This window comes from Panthera onca, chromosome A3, assembly GCF_046562875.1.
Source record: "Panthera onca isolate mPanOnc1 chromosome A3, mPanOnc1 haplotype 2, whole genome shotgun sequence".
NCBI lineage: Eukaryota > Metazoa > Chordata > Mammalia > Carnivora > Felidae > Panthera > Panthera onca.
Window position 1 is genome coordinate 24,671,916 of NC_138341.1, and position 17,022 is coordinate 24,688,937.

Sequence of the window (17,022 nt, forward strand, 5' to 3'; positions counted from 1 at the left end):
CATTAAATGATGATATGGTGATTTACACAGATAGAAAAATAAACTTATGTTAAAGATTTTATTTAACTCATAATAAGAGAATCAGGCAAATGGTATAACTGATTCAGAGGGAAAAAAGTCAAAAGCCCTGCAAATTGATCTGAAGTAAAGGAATGCTGAAATGGATTGCAAGTGGAGACACAAGTGGCTTGTGGGTGAGGGGATTCTGTGGAGCCCTCTACCTGATGGGATGGAATCTGCATGTGAGCTGTGAAATTTCACATACGGTGGGAATGCGATGAGGTGGAAGGGTGTGCTATAAACAATTCCTCTTTTTCCTTGTTTTTTCTTTCCATGTATCACTGTGAACATATGTTGTGAATTACGACGAGTGGGAGTCAGAGGGTATTCGAGGGCAGTTCTTCCTCATGGGACCGTCTTGGAGCTAACTGAACCTTTAGAGTTGTACCATCACTTTGTTAATGAATGTGGGCATTTCAAAATAATTTGGCTTTAGATCATTTAAATAATTGGTTATACACAGGTCCAGATTTGGATTTTCTTAAAGAAGTTGATAATTTTCTTTTGGGCACTGGGTCCTTTCATGGAAAGCTGTGGTTACTCAGAGTATGGCTGCAAGGAGCAGTAATAAATGTAATCTGGTTTTGTATGCTTTTCTTTTATAAACATGTAATTATTAAAATTGCTTAAAATTGTTGGGAGGCCTTGTTGTGGGATTGGAAAAAGCCCATGCTTTATGATAATCTGAATTACTTACCTTATTCCCAGGGACATTTAAGTATTAATGATTTTATAACCTTTCTTTGAATCTTTCTGAACATGTATGTTAGTGTATATTTAAATGAATAATTTAAACATTAACATACTTGTATTATACAACTGGGTGCAGTATTTCTCTCAGCCAGAATAAATGTTGAATGATTTTTTTCTGATAGATGATTTCTCCTAATATTGCCTAATATTGCCCTCTAGTGAATTCATCTGTTCAGATAGGAAGTTTATGAGAGTAATTAGGACAGTGAGAACTTCAAAAGGAACATTCTGGTAATTAGAATTGTTCTGTATGCCTTGTTGTAGACAGCAAGTTTCTGTCTCTGGAAATATTTAAGCAAATATTTGATAATTTCCCATGACTCTTATTGTTGAAGTAAGTGAAATTGTTCCAGATACTTCTAAAATCTACCTCAACTTCAAGGTTCTAGATTCCGTATGAGTTATTAGTCTTCAGTCAATAAATACTGAACATCCACATAGTGTTAGCACTGTCCTGAGGGTTGTGAAGTTTTCAAAAGTAGTGTTAGTGAAGTGACTTCAAGTAACTTTTTAATATACCAGTTTGAAGAAAACAATAGTCGCTAACCTTTGCTGAATATTTACTCTGTCCCTGGAGCTACTCAGAATCTACCCTATGTCATTTAAGCTTCACAGTAATGATGAGGTAGGTAGCATTTTTAGTGCTATTTTACCAATGTAGAAATTGAGACCCAGCGAGGTTAAATAATTTGCCTAAAGTCATACAGTAAGTGGTGAAAGCAGGAAGGACCAGCTTATATTAAATAGTGGGTAGGTAAACGTACACTGTTATTGTTTATAGGTTGGCAGCTCTCTGATGAGGTATTTAGTTGTCTGTAACAAGCTAGCTCGGATTACTTTTGGATACATTATCTTTACATTGCCACACTTAATATGTGTGCTTTCTTGTTCCCTTCAGTCACAGAAATGGTAGTTTTATAGTTTGCACCTAACTTTTTTAGTCCATTTAAGGTTATTGGCCCATTACATACTTACTTTAAAGACTTATTTGACAGAATGATACAGTCTTTCCTTCCTAGTTTACCTCCTGTAAAACATCCATTATTTAAAGCTTAAGAGACTCCAGTGCTCATTCTTGTGCTTAACAATTCTTTGAGGACATTTTTGACTTTTAACGTTTCTTTTGGCCACTTATCATCATCTTCATTGGATTTCAAGGCTAATATAGCTCTTGTCCTTTGGTTTTCCTCACCCAGACTTAGTAGAAATTGACTTCTCCATTTGTTGGTAAATTAATTTCATCAAGTTGGGATCTGGTTTTTTTGTTACCCTGAATTCTACCTATTTGTGGTATACTAGGTTCAGTGTTAGTTGTATGGAGACAATGTAGGATACATCTTCACTATAATTATTGGAAAGAAAAGGTGAGCCACAAGAAACGGAATGTTATGTTGTGATATAAAGGTAGATTTTTCTCATTTCTGGAAACTTTGTTATCCATTTTGAAACTATTTATTTGCTCCAAAACTTTTGTTTGCGGTTCCTAACTTGTATATAATATGTTGTAGATTAGTGTGACCTTAATGGCCTGAATACTCCCGAAGCACCATCTCTCCTTTAGTTCCGTGTGACCTAAGGACTTGATGTTATCAACATGCCCCTTTATCTTTCCATTTAGAGTGAGAAATGAGAGAGAATGTGAGAAGGAATGGAATAGGTAGCTTTCCTAATGGGCACCGTCTCTCCTTTAGTTCCGTGTGACCTAAGGACTTGATGTTATCAACATGCCCCTTTATCTTTCCATTTAGAGTGAGAAATGAGAGAGAATGTGAGAAGGAATGGAATAGGTAGCTTTCCTAATGGAAGGGGAGTTGCTCGGAATTGCCCACCCCAGGATTTTAAAAAGCCAGAAGGACTGAATGGGGCTGCAGTGAAGAACATTTCAGTGAATGTAGGAACTTAGAAAAATTCCATGTGATTGTGCTTTCTGGTGAAAACAGACCTACTTTTTAGGGTTTCTTGAGATTTTGTGATCCCCCGCCCGCCCCTACCTCATTTCTCTTTGTCTTTCTCCTCCCAGAGTTTTTTATAGCATTGAAAATCTCAAGGGCTTGCTTAAGGGGTAGAAATTATGGGATAAGTTGTGGTCTGAATTCTGTGGCCCAGGATCTGGGAACATAAAGTGAAGAGTATTGGTGAGGGATTAAAAAATAGGCATAAGCTGATCACAGAGGCATTTTGAAGAAAAGACAGGGAGATAGGAGTTAACATGAGATGGGGGGTATTAAGATAGAGTTTTATAAATTATTATTTGAAGTTAGGTGTTTGTTCATAGTAGTTAAAGACTGTGTTGTTATTAGTGCTATTTTTAGGTATGTTTAAGTAAAGTTGGCTTTTGCAGGCTGATCTGAAAATGTGGTTACTGTGTATTATATAATTTCTATGAGAAAGTGCATTCTGAATTCCAAACCACTGATTTAAAAGCAAAGTTTTGGAATGCTACCTGTTCATAATTTGGGACTGTTGTCTCTGTCCATATTTTGTCAGAATTACTAATTTGAGACATTTCTAATCTGGGAACCAAAATTTTATTTGACTGTAAATTAAATAAATCTCTCTGGAATAGTGATATGTATAAAAATAAATGACTTCTACCCCAAACCTCATAATCTCATCGAATGCCACAAATTAGAGAAGATTACATTTATTTAAAAAGTTTTTATTGAAGTAGCTTTGGTAACCAGATACTACAGTAATATTTGGCATAGTGTTTGTAACTTAAAACTTGGTTTTGTATTATGTAAGCATTAAAAAATACCTTTTAAGATTTAAATGGACTTCTGAGTGCTGATCATGTCACATAGTAAAGGGGAAATCAGGCCTTCTGAGATCCAGTTGGATTGCCCAATTGCTGTGTTTCTTTGACTAAGTCATTTTCCTCTTCTGGGCCTCAGCTTCTTCATCTACAAAATAAGAGCGTTCATTAGCAGCATTATTCATAATAGCTAAAACCTGGAAAACATTCTAACATCTAACAGAATAGATAAATTTTGGTATATATTTACAGTTAAATACTATACAGCAATGGAAAAGAATGGGCCATTCCCACAGGTATTAATATGGATGAATCTTGCACATATAACTTTGAGGTAACCAGATACAGAAGAGTATATACTTGTTGATTTCATTTCAGTAAAGTTAAAAAACAGCACTAACTATAGTCCTAGGAGTCAAATAGTGGTTACAGTCAGATTGGGGGTAGTTAATGATTGGGAGGGAGCATGCATGAAGGAGGCTTCTGGGTTGCAGTAATTTGTGTCTTGATCTGGGTATGCTTTGTAAAAAGTCATCAAACTGTATACTCGTAGGAGTTGTGCCCTTCACTGTGCTTTACTGTGTGCTTCAGTTTAAAAAAGGCTGAAACTGTGCACTAAAACAGAATACAAAAAAAAAAAAAAAAAAAAAAGTAAAAGAAACAAGGTTTGAACAAGATTCAAAACCTCAGCTGTGACACTAAAAAAATTATTTTGGGCAATTCATTGACTTTCCTGAGTCTTAATGATTCTATAAGGTGGAAATAATACCTGCTTTCTGTATTTCAGTTGAAGTAAACATTGGAAAACATGTTGGAGACTAGGAAATACTCTCTGAATGTAAGATGACATTTTTTCTGTTATTTTTTTTGTATTACTTGTATTTCTTGTATGGTTATAACTTTTAAATAGAAAGGGCTCTGTATAAATTCAAAAACAATAAAAGGACCAAGAATTGAAAGACATTGTGATCAGCTCAACCATATTTATTTGTACCCGCTTTTGGATTCCTGAAAAAACATAAAATGGCAGTCGCAGTTCATCTGATCTTCCCCATTTTTTATACTAAGCCATTCAGCAAGTAGTAATTGAGCTCTTTCCGAGTGTGCTGGGTTTTATGCTGAGGCTATAATCGTGAGCAGTATCAGTACAGTTCTCACAACCATAAAACTGTAAAACTAAAATTCTGGAGGGAGTTCCAGGCCTAAAACAGGAAAACAGATGAATGAACAAAGTAACCGCAAGTTGTAATGAGAGTCATAAAAGATGCGATCAGGATTGAGGCAGGAGAAAAAGTAGTGCTCTCACTACTACTAACTGCTAACTACTAACTACTACTAACTAGGTCAGCCTTAAGGGGACAACGCTAAGTTGACACCTAAAAAGAAGAAAGGAAGGTAGTTAAGCCAAAGTCTGAAAAGACCATTTTAGGCATTGTGGTCAGTTTGCACAAAGCCCCAAAGCAGGAAGTAGCCTGTGAGAGAACCAGCTGGGAGAGAGCCCTTGGAATGTGGGCGAAAGGGAATGAGAGGTGATATACTTGGAAAGGTGAGGGTGGGAGCCAACCTAGGTAAGACTTGTAGATTTTGGGTAAAAATTTGATTTTTATTCTAGGCTCAGTGGAAAACCATTAAAGGGTCTTAAACAGGGAAATGATAATCAGGTTCCCATTTTTGTTTGTTTGTTTTTGTTTTGTTTTGTTTTATTTTGCCACAATACAGAGAAAGGACTGGCTGTAGGTGGGGATATGGTTTGGCCAAGACTGAAAGAGAGGAAGTCAGTAATAGTTCAATCAAAAGATGATGATGGCCTGGGTTAAGGTGGTGGCAATGGCAATTGATGCAAAATGTTAGATTTAGGATGTATATTTGGAGATAAAGTTGACAGAACACTTGCTGATTTTATTGGATTTTGGGAGTGTGAGGGAAAGGAAAGAATGAAAGGTAAGTCCTGGGTTTCTTGGTAGAGAATTGGGGTAGATGCTGATGCCATTTACAGAGATGGAGAAAAATGATTGCTGAGTGGACAGAGAGGAAGGGACAGGAATAATAATGATATTTATTCTGGATGTGTTCAGTTTGACAGAACTTTTAAACACCCAGGTGTCAGGTAACCAGCTGAATCTGAGAGCCTGGAGCTCAAGAGGAGAAAGTTGGGTTGGAAATACCTTTCAGAAAGGTCAGCACGGGGATAATGGAGAGGAAGGAGGGAGGGGAAAGAGGATGGAGAGAAGATGACCAGTGTCCCAGTGGTAGGAAGCCCCAGCATTTAGAGGTCCCATAGAGGAGAGGAGGAGCCAACCAAGGGGACCAGGAGAGAGGGGCCAGCGAGGTCAGAGGCAGACCAGGAGAATGGTGTCACAACAGCCAGCAGAGGCTAGCATTTCAAGGAGGAGGTGGCCATTCATGTGGAATGCTGAGAGGTGGAGTAGAGCGAGGACAGAGAAGTGGCCATTGGACTTGGCAGCGTGACAAGTGGGCTTTTGTGGGGCGCCTGGGGGGCTCAGTCGGTTGGGCGTCCGACTTGGGCTCAGGTCATGATCTCGTGGTCTGTGAGTTCAAGCCCTGCGTCAGGCTCTGTGCTGACAGCTCGGAGCCTGGAGTCTGCTTCGGATTCTGTGTCTCCCTCTCTCTCTGCCCTTCCCCTGCTCACACTCTGTTTCTCTTTCAAAAGTAAATAAACATTAAAAAAAAATTAAGAAAGCGGACTTTTTTCCTGAAGTAGTTTAAGTGGAAAGGTAGAGGCTGAAAGCTGGACTGTAGTTGACTGAAGAGGAAATGGGAAGTGAGGGACCATGCACTGTGATGCATTTTCCTTGACGTGTATGAGGAATCTTAAAAATCCATTCAGCAAACTTGGGGGTGGGGGTGCTTCCCCCACCCTCACCCTACCCCACTCCCTTAAGTGGCTGTAGGAGGTTAGCATTGGCCTTTAGCCTCCCAGTACTTTTCCTTTGGTTACCATTCGATTGTTCATTTAAAAGCTTCTGAATTTCAGGGGCACCTGGGTGGCTCAGTCAGTTGAGCCTCCGACTTTTGATTTCAGCTCAGGCCCTGATCCTAGGGTCGTGGGAACTAGCCCTGCGTTGGTTCCACGCTGAGTGGAATGAGATTCTCTCTCTCCTTCTGCCCCTCTCCCCAACTTGTGTGCTCTCTCTGAAAAATGAAATGAAATGAAATAAAATAATTTTAAGAGCTTCTGAATTTCATAGGTGGCTTCCACTGTAGAGTTAAATGTTTAATCTGTGTTAACTTCTAGAGTTAGTATTCTATTAAATTAAAACTTGGAGTATTTACCTTTTCAGGAAAGTAATTATAAGCCTTGGAAATTATGCAAGGACTATTTCATCTTGAAACACTTAGAAATTCATTTTGGTTTTTTGTAATTACAGTGTTTCAGTAGGAGAGACATCTAAACAGGGATTGCGTTTGCCAGTTATGTACATGTTCTTGTTCTAAACTAAGCACTGTTTCCGCGGTTTGGACTTTTCCTTTATAAATAGAATTTTAATCCATGTAGGTTAAATTTTTTTCCAGACATGTTATGATTAGCACTGGCTACAACTTAATCCTAAAATGTATGTAAGAAATTTAATAATATTTTATAAGCACTCCTTCCATTAAATGAAAGCAAGTAGAAATTTTTTGAATATTTAAAAAATCCTCTGTTTTTCCATAGTAGTGTGGAAAGCTAGTATGGCCACTTAAAAAGAAGCAATCATGTTGCCTGCTTGGTCCTGTCACTGGGAATATTACTTATATTTTGCAGTCACTTGGTCTTACATACCATGACAGCTCATTCATAAATTCTTTTGCTTATACCATGCATTAATGCAGTTATCTAGAAAAAAATTATTGTAGGATCTTACTTTCCAAATGTGATTGGTCTGCCAATTCAGGCCCACTGCACTGACCAACACACAGGCTTCCTTAAATTCTAAGGACAGGCAGTTTGGATTATAGGAGATTGTTCAGGAGAGTTGTTACGAAGCATCTTCTGGAATAAGACCCGTCTGGGATCTTAGTTTTTTACTTTCTAGGTAATCGAAAATAAGGAAAGTTTGAAAAACTGTTACATCAGCAAGAGACAGTGCGCACATGTGCACATGCGGGAGGGGCAGAGAGAATCCCAAGAAGTCTCCACACCAGCAACACAGAGTCTGACATGGGGCTTGAACCCACAAACTGAGATCATAACCTGAGCTGAAACCGAGTTGGATGCTTAACCAACTGAGCCACCCAGGTGCTCTTTAATTAAACCCTTAATGGATTTTAAAGGCAATTCTGCTTTTCTTTTCGCAAACCTTGAAGACAACAGGCAGTGTGGTGTATGGGAAAGAATATTGAACTAGGAATTAGACCTCACTTTAAGTCCCTAGTTTGGCTCTAAATAGTGAGGTTTGGGGCAGTTTCTTTCACCTTTAGACACTTTGTTTTCTTAGTGGTAAAATGAGAGAGTTGGACTAAATGATGTTTAACTGTGAAATTGACTTCCATTGACATCTAGGTGAGAAATGTACTCAGAGCATTTTGGGAGGATTTATCCTTCCAGGGTTGTCTCACAAGAAAATTGTCATTGCCTTATGTTTACATCTCATTTTCAATCAACCATGTATTATGTTTCTTGATGATTCATCATATTCTCTATAGCAGGATGTGACTCCTAAATTGCTCGAAAACCTCAAAACGGCTTTCCAAGTTTGAAGATTTGTTGCCATTCATTGAGGATGATCACTAGAATGTGCTAAAGGTTTTATAGGAATTTCTCAAAAAGGAGTTTGAAAAATATTTTAAGCGTAGTGTTGTTGGAGTGAGTATTGTAACTTCCCAAGTCTGTCTTTTTGTAAATGTTTTTTTTTATGTTTTATTTTATATTTGAGAGAGAGAGAGAGAGAGAGAGAGCGCGCGCGCGCGCATGAGCGGGGGAGGGGCAGAGAGACAGAGACAGAATGTGAAGCAGGCTCCAGACTCAGAGCCCGGCACAGGGCTCAAACTCACAAGCCATGAGATCATGACCTGAGCCAAAGTTGGATGCTTAACCGACTGAGCTACCCAGGCACCCCCAAGTCTGTTTTCTTGAATCATATAGGTCTCATTTGGAAATAATGATTTTTCATGTCTTTTTTTTTTTTTTTTAAGTTGATTTACTTTAGAGGCTTTCATTGTACTCTGTGGCCCTAGATTTGAGACTCCTAGTTTAAATTTTTAGTGTTTTCTCAGTGTCTTATACCTCTTAGCTTTACTATTTTAAAAAAAATTTTAATGTTTATTAATTTTCTGAGAGAGAGAGTGTGTGAGAGAGTGGGGGAGGGGCAGGGGGAGAGGGAGACACAGAATCCAAAGCAGGCTCCAGGCTCTGAGCTGTCAGTACAGAGCCTGACGCGGGGCTTGAACTCATGAACCACAAAGATCATGACCTGAGCCGAAGTCAGACTCTTAACTCACTGAGTCACCTAGGTGCCCCTCTTAGCTTTACTATTAACCAGTATTTTTTAAATTGTAATTTTAAGATAGTAGCACCAGAAGAGTATTATGGGCAAGAGCTGTGTTGTGCAGTATAGAATCCCTAGTGCAGATGTAGTTTCTGTTTCTTTGTCCACAAGCTTAGGGGAATGCTGAAGCTTAGCCATAAATTTACTAAATCTTAGCCATCAAATTTTAATATGACTAAAACTGGTATGACGAGCATGTTCCAGTATGTGAATTTTTGCTCAAGTGTGTATGATTTAGTAACATATTTGCCAGACGCTTAAAAAAATATATTTATTTTGAGAGAGAGCAAGCGCGAGCAGGGGAGGGGCAGAGAGAGAACGAGAGAATCCCACGCAGGCTCCATGCTTCTGGCTGGCAGCCCAACAAGGTGCTTGATACCACAAACCATGAGATCATGACCTGAGCCAAAATCAAGAGTCAGGTGCTCAAAACACTGAGCCACCTAGGCACCCCTGCCAGATATTTTTAAAAAGTGATTACATTTTTAAATAATTAAATTGAACTGTTTATCAAATAGTATTTCATTTTGCTAAATGTGTGGTAAATTAGGGGCACCTGGGTGGCTCAGTAGGTTAAGTGTCCGACTTCTGCTCAGGTCATGATCTTGCTGTCTGTGGGTTCGAGCCCCGCATCGGGCTCCGTGCTGACGGCTTAGAGCCTGGAGTCTGCTTCGGATTCTGTGTCTCCTTCTCTCTCTGCCCCTCCCATGCTTGCGCTCTGTCTCTGTCTCTCAATAATAAATAAATATTTAAAAAAAATTAAAAATAAATGTGTGGTAAATTAAATTTTAGCAAACTTAAATTTGTTTACAGACATAATTTTTCAGATATTTTGCCATAGAAATCGTGTGTATGTGTTAAATTTTTAAAAAGTAATCTCTCAGTTAAGCAGGAAGTATTTTAGAACCTGACTAATTAAATTATCCAAACTAACAGACTGCCGTGTGGTAGAAGTTTGTTTGTTTATTTAATTAATTTATTTATTTATATTTTGAGAGAGAGAGAGGTGGGGTAGAGGAGTGGAAGAGAGAATCCATATTAGCCTCCACACACCTGCCTGGGTTCCAATGCAGGGCTGGAACTCACAAACTGAGATCATGACCTTGAGCTGAAATCAAGAGTCAGATGCTTAACTGACTGAGCCACCTAGGCGGCCTGGTAGAAGTATTTAAAAAAAAAAAAAAAAAAAAAAAAATTTTTTTTTTAACATTTATTTATCTTTGAAAGACAGAGAGAGACAGAGCATGAGCAGGGGAGGGGCAGAGAGAGAGAGAAGGAGACACAGAATCTGAAGCAGGCTGCAGGCTCTGAGCAAGCTGTCAGCACAGAGCCTGATACCGGGCTCGAACCCACAAACTGAGATCATGACCTGAGCCGAAGTTGGATGCTCAACCAACTGAGCCACCCAGGCGCCCCAGAAGTATTTTTTGATAATAATTCTACTTAGGCTGATCTTTCTCCAATGAATACTTGAGTATTTTCCATGGAAAGCATTGTGATAAGAGATACATATGACTATTGGAAAGCACTCACTTTAGAAATTATCAGCAGATGTTTTCTTTGCATGATTGATTTCATCTAGTTTGGTCACCCCTTAGCTGATCTAAACTGACTAGAAAGATGCATGGCTAACATTTGCACAACCCTTGGGAACTTCCTGAGGCACGCACTGGGTTTCCAGTAAATGGAATTTGCACCTCTTATCTTTCCTCTGCCAGGTTTTCCTATCTTTAAGGAGGCATGCTGTGCAGTGTTATCCTTTTCAAACCTTGCATTAGTGGTATACTAAAGTAGAAAGAGTGATTTTTGTAGAAGTTTGGTTTAATAGAGGCTCAGAATTGGCTTTCTGTCTTGAATAAGCACATATTTCTATTGGTCATAAGTAGTTCTCAGTGTTCACTTCTTTAGTGTTTCACACTCCTTTGTTCCAAGTAAAATTCTTATTTTTATCTCCTAGTTGAATGATGACATTTGAATGTCTCTAACAAAGACATTCTTTATTACTGTTTTTTAAAAAAAATTTTTTTTTAACATTTATTTATTATTGAGAAACAGAGAGAGACAGAGCATGAGTGTGGTAGGGGCAGAGAGATGGGAGGGACACAGAATCCAAAGCAGGCTCCAGGCTCTGAGCTGTCAACACAGAGCCTGATGCGGGGCTCAAACTCACAAACCGTGAGATCATGACCTGAGCCGAAGTCAGACGCTTAACCGACTGAGCAACCCAGGAGCCCCTCTTCGTTGCTGTTTTTAATGGTAACTAACATTTCCCCCTGTAAGCTAAGATAAATAATTAGAATCATAGTATATTACATAATGTTTAGATTAAAGATAGTTATTTTAGAAAAGGAAATTTTCAGTTAATTCCATAGGAGATTATTTTTCAGTTTGTCAATTTACTGCTTTGTTGAGCTCCCTTTTTTTGAGTTTAATATTTGTCATATATATGTTTATATAGAGTCAACTATTTTTTCTTTTCAATCTTTGAGGCATGTTTTTTGAGTTCAATTTATATATGTAAGGCTTTCTGCCCACTCTCAGGTAACTCCTGTTTTTTACATTTAAATTCTTAGGACTATTTAGGAGTAATCAGTGTTTCCTAATTTGCAAAGCTATACATGTTTGTTAGAAAATATTAAGCCTTATAATTGTGTAATAAACTGGATAGTGCAAGTAAATCCCCATTGCCTACAAGGCAGAGACTGAATTTGTTTTAGTCAGGAAAGGACATTGTCTTAGAAAGAACTGTTGATAGCCTTCACTGCCATGTTTAAAACATTTTTTAATATAAAAATTAAGCCACAAAATTCTGATACCACATTTTATGTAAGTCACAGAAAACTGAATTATAAACATGTTGTAATTAATTTAGCATTGTTAATAGGTTATCGACTTGTACTTATTTATCTCACTTCATTGTAGACCAGTAGAAACTTTGACATGTGTTGGGATGTGTCTTCAGTTTACATTTGGGAACCATTGATCTGACCAACGCCGTCTCTGTCACTGTTCTTCAGAATATAGCCAGCTTTGTCCTCTTACTCTTCTGGTCTACTGTTGCCTTATTTTCACTTGCTTGTTTTTGTTCGTGTGGTTCCTTTGTTTCCAGTTTCATGCCACTTACCCTTCCTGGTTCATTTCAAATCCTCCTTGTGGCAGAGACTCCTGGCTCTCCACCAGAATTTGTTCTTCTCTTCCTGAGCCTGGAGCTGGCTCTTGTCTCCCGTGTGACTGAGTTGTAGCCTCTAGAACGTGAGTAGAAATGATGTGTGGCAGTTCTCGGTGCAGTTTCCTCTTCTACTGGCTGGATGTGTACCATAATGTGGAACTAGGGGAATGCGGAGCCACACGGAAGCCACCTGGATCGCTGAGTGACTGTGTGGGAGAGAGTTGTCCACCAACCAGAACCTTCCTCCCCACTTTGCTACGACTACACATGCAAGAACTAAACTAGTGTGTGAAGCCATTGGACGTTTGGTTCGATGGTTACCTCAGTTTCCCTGACTCTAAGAACACTACTTTCTCTAGGAAGCAGTTTCTGACTATTTCAGTTCATACAGATATTGTTTTTTCTCCCCAAATTCTGTGGTGTTTATTATGTATTTGCTGTTCACATACTTTTTAAAAAAATGAAAAACAAAAGCAGAAAAACAAAGGCAGCATATATTTAATTTGTGCACGGCTAGCTCACACGGACTATAGGCTTTTGGAAGACCATGACTATCTTATATTTCTTTTGTGTTCTCCGTGGTATGCTGTTTAGGCATTCAGTAAAGACCTTGAGGAATGAAAACTTGGGAACAAATCTTTACTATTACTTTTTTAAATGTTTATTTATTTTTGAGAGAGGGAGGGAGAGTCGGAGAGAGAGGGAGACACAGAATCTGAAGCGGGCTCCAGGCTCTGAGCTGTCAGCACAGAGCCCGACGTGGGGTTTGAACTCAAACCGCGAGATGATGACCTGAGCTGAGGTTGGACACTTAACTGACTGAGCCACCCAGGTGCCTCAGGGAACAAATCTTTAGATGTAGCATAGATATTGACATCTGCAGTGGTGTTAAGTTTAGTTAACTTCATTTATTTTCACTTTCTCTGGTTAGACTTTAATTTTAAAGGAGAAAAATGTACAGAGAACCTGTAAGAATAAATTAGAACAAAGACCTTACAAGCTCATGAAATTTGTAGTGGTGAAGCTGCTTCCTTTGCTTTCCTCTCCCTCCCCCTTTCCCTCTACAGTCACTAAACTTTTACAACAGGGTCATGTTCTAGGCCCTGGGGGTATAGCAGTAAGACAAAATTGTCACCTCCTTGGAGTTTACAGACAATAAACAAGTAAACGTTTGGAATGCTAAATGTGATCAGTATCTGGAGAAAAATAAAGTTGGGGGGGTTGAGGGTAGGGGCAGCAGGTGAGAGGATGCTTGCTCTGAGTGTGTGCTGCTCTGTGGGCTTGGTGTTAGGGTGTTAACGTGGGTGTCCTGGAAGGCCTTTCTGGGAAAGTGACCTTTGGGCTAAGACCTGAACCAGGTGAGTAGAAACATGTGGCTAACTGGAAACAGAGTGAGTAAGTAGAAGAGACCACAAGTGCTCTTCAGCCCGGGGTGAGTGTGATGAAAATGTTCTAGAACTGACCATGGCGATATGGCATGCTCTGTGAGCACACTGAAACCCACCGAGACGCACGCTTTCTGTGCGTGACTTCTAGGGTATGTGAACTACATCTCAGTAAAATGGTCAGAAAGAAAACATCAGAGCTTTCGAGGTCTTCAGCATCAACCTGGGAGAAAACCCTTCTCCTCACTGCTCTCTTTAGCAATGTTTGGTTGTAGAGTTGTAGTTACTACAGTAAATCACACGGATCATGTTCTAGTCAGACCCAGATTCTGTGCAAAGCACAGTAATCATAATGAATGTTAGTAAATTCGTATCAGAGTACTTTGGCCATAACTTTTTAAAAACTCCAACCCTAAAATCTGCCATGTATATGAACTCTTAATGGTTTGCTGCTAAAGTAACAGTTGATTATTTTCCGTTTATAACTTGAGGAAAAGGTAGTATTGGCTTCGTGCTCAGTAATGACCGATTTGGGATTGAGACCATGCTGACTTTGCAGGGCAGTTGCCTGAGAGCTTTGCCTTTAGAATCATGCCTGCTTTCTGTTTGCTTTAAATGGTTTATATTCAGAAGAGCCTGTCTTAGGCTGTCTCCCTGGATCTTGGCTTCTTCAGATCCTGGCTCGTAGAGACTATCTTTTATTTTATTTTTTCCTCTAGAAATAATCTTTAGTTTATTGTTTCTTTGTATCACAATTTCACCTGGATCCCACCCGCCTAGGCAGCATGGACTCAGATCCCTCCTCCTAAATACTTAGGATCTTAGAGCTAGAAAGTTTAGAGTTCTAGAACTATAGTCAGTGCAAAGCTTGTATCTATACTTACCAATCCTTAATTCTGTCCTTGATGTCTCTCTCGGGTACCGTGACTGTATTTCTATGAGGAATTGACAAATAATGCTCATAAAACAGCTTCTTGTTGACCCTATGGAGATTCTTCAGATTCTGTTATGGATTATGTTTGAAATTATTGACTCAAAAATTGTATTTTATTAAATTTCCAATCATTTTTCTCAGTCTGTACTCTGCCTTAGGAGCAGTTTTCCCTTGTACTGACAAGCTTTCAAATCACTTCCTTGTCAAGTTGAAAGCACTTGACCTGCATTGCAGTTCTAGACCTGGTGCTGCCACTAACTCACTTTGTGACCTTGGCATGTATGTGGCTTAGTCTGACCATAGACAAATTTAGTATTATTTCAGAGGTAGATTTGGTAAATGGTAGCTTTGATGAGCAGGACCTTCTGCTCCCCTTCCTCCGGTGGATGGATTTTATGCAGAGATTACGACCCACAAGTGTAAGTAAAATGACGGAAAACACACAAAATGTTGCGTCTCTCACTCCCCTGCCCCCGTGAGGAGGGAAGGGAAGGGTGTCTGCCCCAAGGAGCAGCGGCCCTTCACAGCTTCTTACCACACAGGCGGCATTCAGCGGGGAAGGAGCCAGCTATGTGTCCTCTGATCGAAGAAGAAAGGGCGATTCTGCCCTGCAGGGCTTTGTAAGACAGGGGTCAAGGAGTGCCCTGTAGTGTCAGCCTGGTCTGGAGACAGCCAGTTGAGGCTCTGGCTGCTTGTGTACAGGAAGCCTACTGTTCCTTTTAAAACATTGCAAAAAGCTGGCACACTCTTACCTTTCAGATGAAGCATTTGTATCTAACTAAATTCATACAGATGCATCTTAATCTGGCTACCATCCATCAGCTTTTAATAACAACAGTAACAGCCAGTATTTACTAAGTATGTGCTGTGTACCTCGCTGCTGCAAGTGCTTTACATGTGGTAGCTCACCTGATTTTGAACAACATCCCTTTGACCTGTGGGTACTGCTGTTACCTCTATTTTTATAATTGCGGAAGTAACAGGTTGGAAGTTTCACAATTATTAAGTGGCAGAGCTGGGATTCAAACCCACAGCCTGTCTGACTACATGCTTTGGTTAATTAAGAGGCAAGCCTGATGGAGAAGAGGTGTAAAGTTTCATTGTCGGAGGCCTGGGGCTCAAAAAGGAGATTTTCCAGGGAGCCCCTACTGATGACACCAAGTTGCTTCACTTCTCTGGGTTTCTTCATCTGTAAAATAAAGAGTTTCAAGAAACAAGGTCTTTGAAGTGCTTCCTGTTGGACAAGTCTTAAGATTGTGACTTCACAAGTTATAATACCTAATTCCTTTCAACAGATTTATTTTAATACAGCATGAAAATTTCATTATAGATTTGATCTTACCTTGTAGTCATCAGTGTGTTTCATACATTCCTGTGGGCTGAAGTATGCCAAGCTGCACTGTGCACTCAACACATGACATTGAGCACTTGTAACGTGTCGGAGTGTGAATTGAGATGTGCTGGAGGGTTTAATATACATAGCAGATTTCAAAACTTAGTATGAAAAAAATGAATGTAAAGTATCTTATTAATTTATTTTAGATCACACAAATGATAATATATGTATATTGGGTTAAATCTATTAAAATTTTGTCTATTTTGCTTTTTTTGAGAGAGAGCATGAGAGGGAGGGGGAGAGAGAGAGAGAGAGAGAGAGAGAGAGAGAGAGAGAATGAATGAATGAATATATCTTAAGCAGGCTCCATGACCATCGCGGAGCCCAATGTGGGGCTGCATCCCAGGACTATGAGATCATGACCTGAGCTGAAATCCAGAGTCGGATGCTTAACTGACTGAGCCACCCAGGTGCCCCAATTTTTTTTGCTTTTTAAGTGTGTCTACTAGAGGATTTCAAACTACATACGTGGCTCACATTATTTTTCTGTTGGACAGTATTATTGTAGAGAGTCTTGGGTAACAAAGTAGTGTATCTATTGAACACTTAAATATACCAGGTACTCTTCTAAGGGCTTTGTCTATGTTAACTCAGTACTGACACTAACGCTGCCAGGCAGGTAGATACTGCCAGGCACAGTGACTGTTGTTACTGATCCGGACACAGTGAGCTACTCGCTTAAGGCCACGCAGTACAGTGAATAATGAGTTACTGTGAGTCTGTACAGTTTGACTTCAGAGACTGTGGTATACAGGTATCCCCTGCTTTTCGAAAGTTCATGTTGTATCCCTTTTATGAAAGACTTATATTAGTTCCTGTTTTTGCTCATCAAAAGAAGTCAGAAGCAAAATTAGCATTCAGCATTTGTCTGGCAGCAAGCCCTTAAAGAGGCAGCATACACGCCCAAGCAGCGAGAGTGGCGCCACCAAGCTCCTATCCTGGGAGCCACACACACAGCATCTTGGTATCAAGCCGCCGTAGCTTTGAACTGTGTGAGCATCTGTGCTTTTTCTCGGTTTATTTTGTGCATCTGTTAGCAAGATGTGTCCTGAGGTATCAGAAAGCCTAAGAGAGGTTATGT

General features: G+C 39.5%; 1 protein-coding gene across 7 annotated transcripts in view; it reads left to right on the plus strand.

The window, feature by feature from the left end:
• The window catches only part of LCLAT1 (lysocardiolipin acyltransferase 1), a 181,666-nt gene that overhangs the window by 25,944 nt on the left and 138,700 nt on the right, over positions 1–17,022 (plus strand). The window contains exon 2 of one of the 7 annotated variants that reach the window (XM_060651946.3): positions 4,356–4,406. The exons of the other annotated variants lie outside the window; for them this stretch is intronic. The gene's annotated coding sequence lies outside the window, so the exon portion shown is untranslated. The remainder of the gene's footprint in view (positions 1–4,355; positions 4,407–17,022) is intronic. 7 annotated transcript variants of the gene reach the window in all.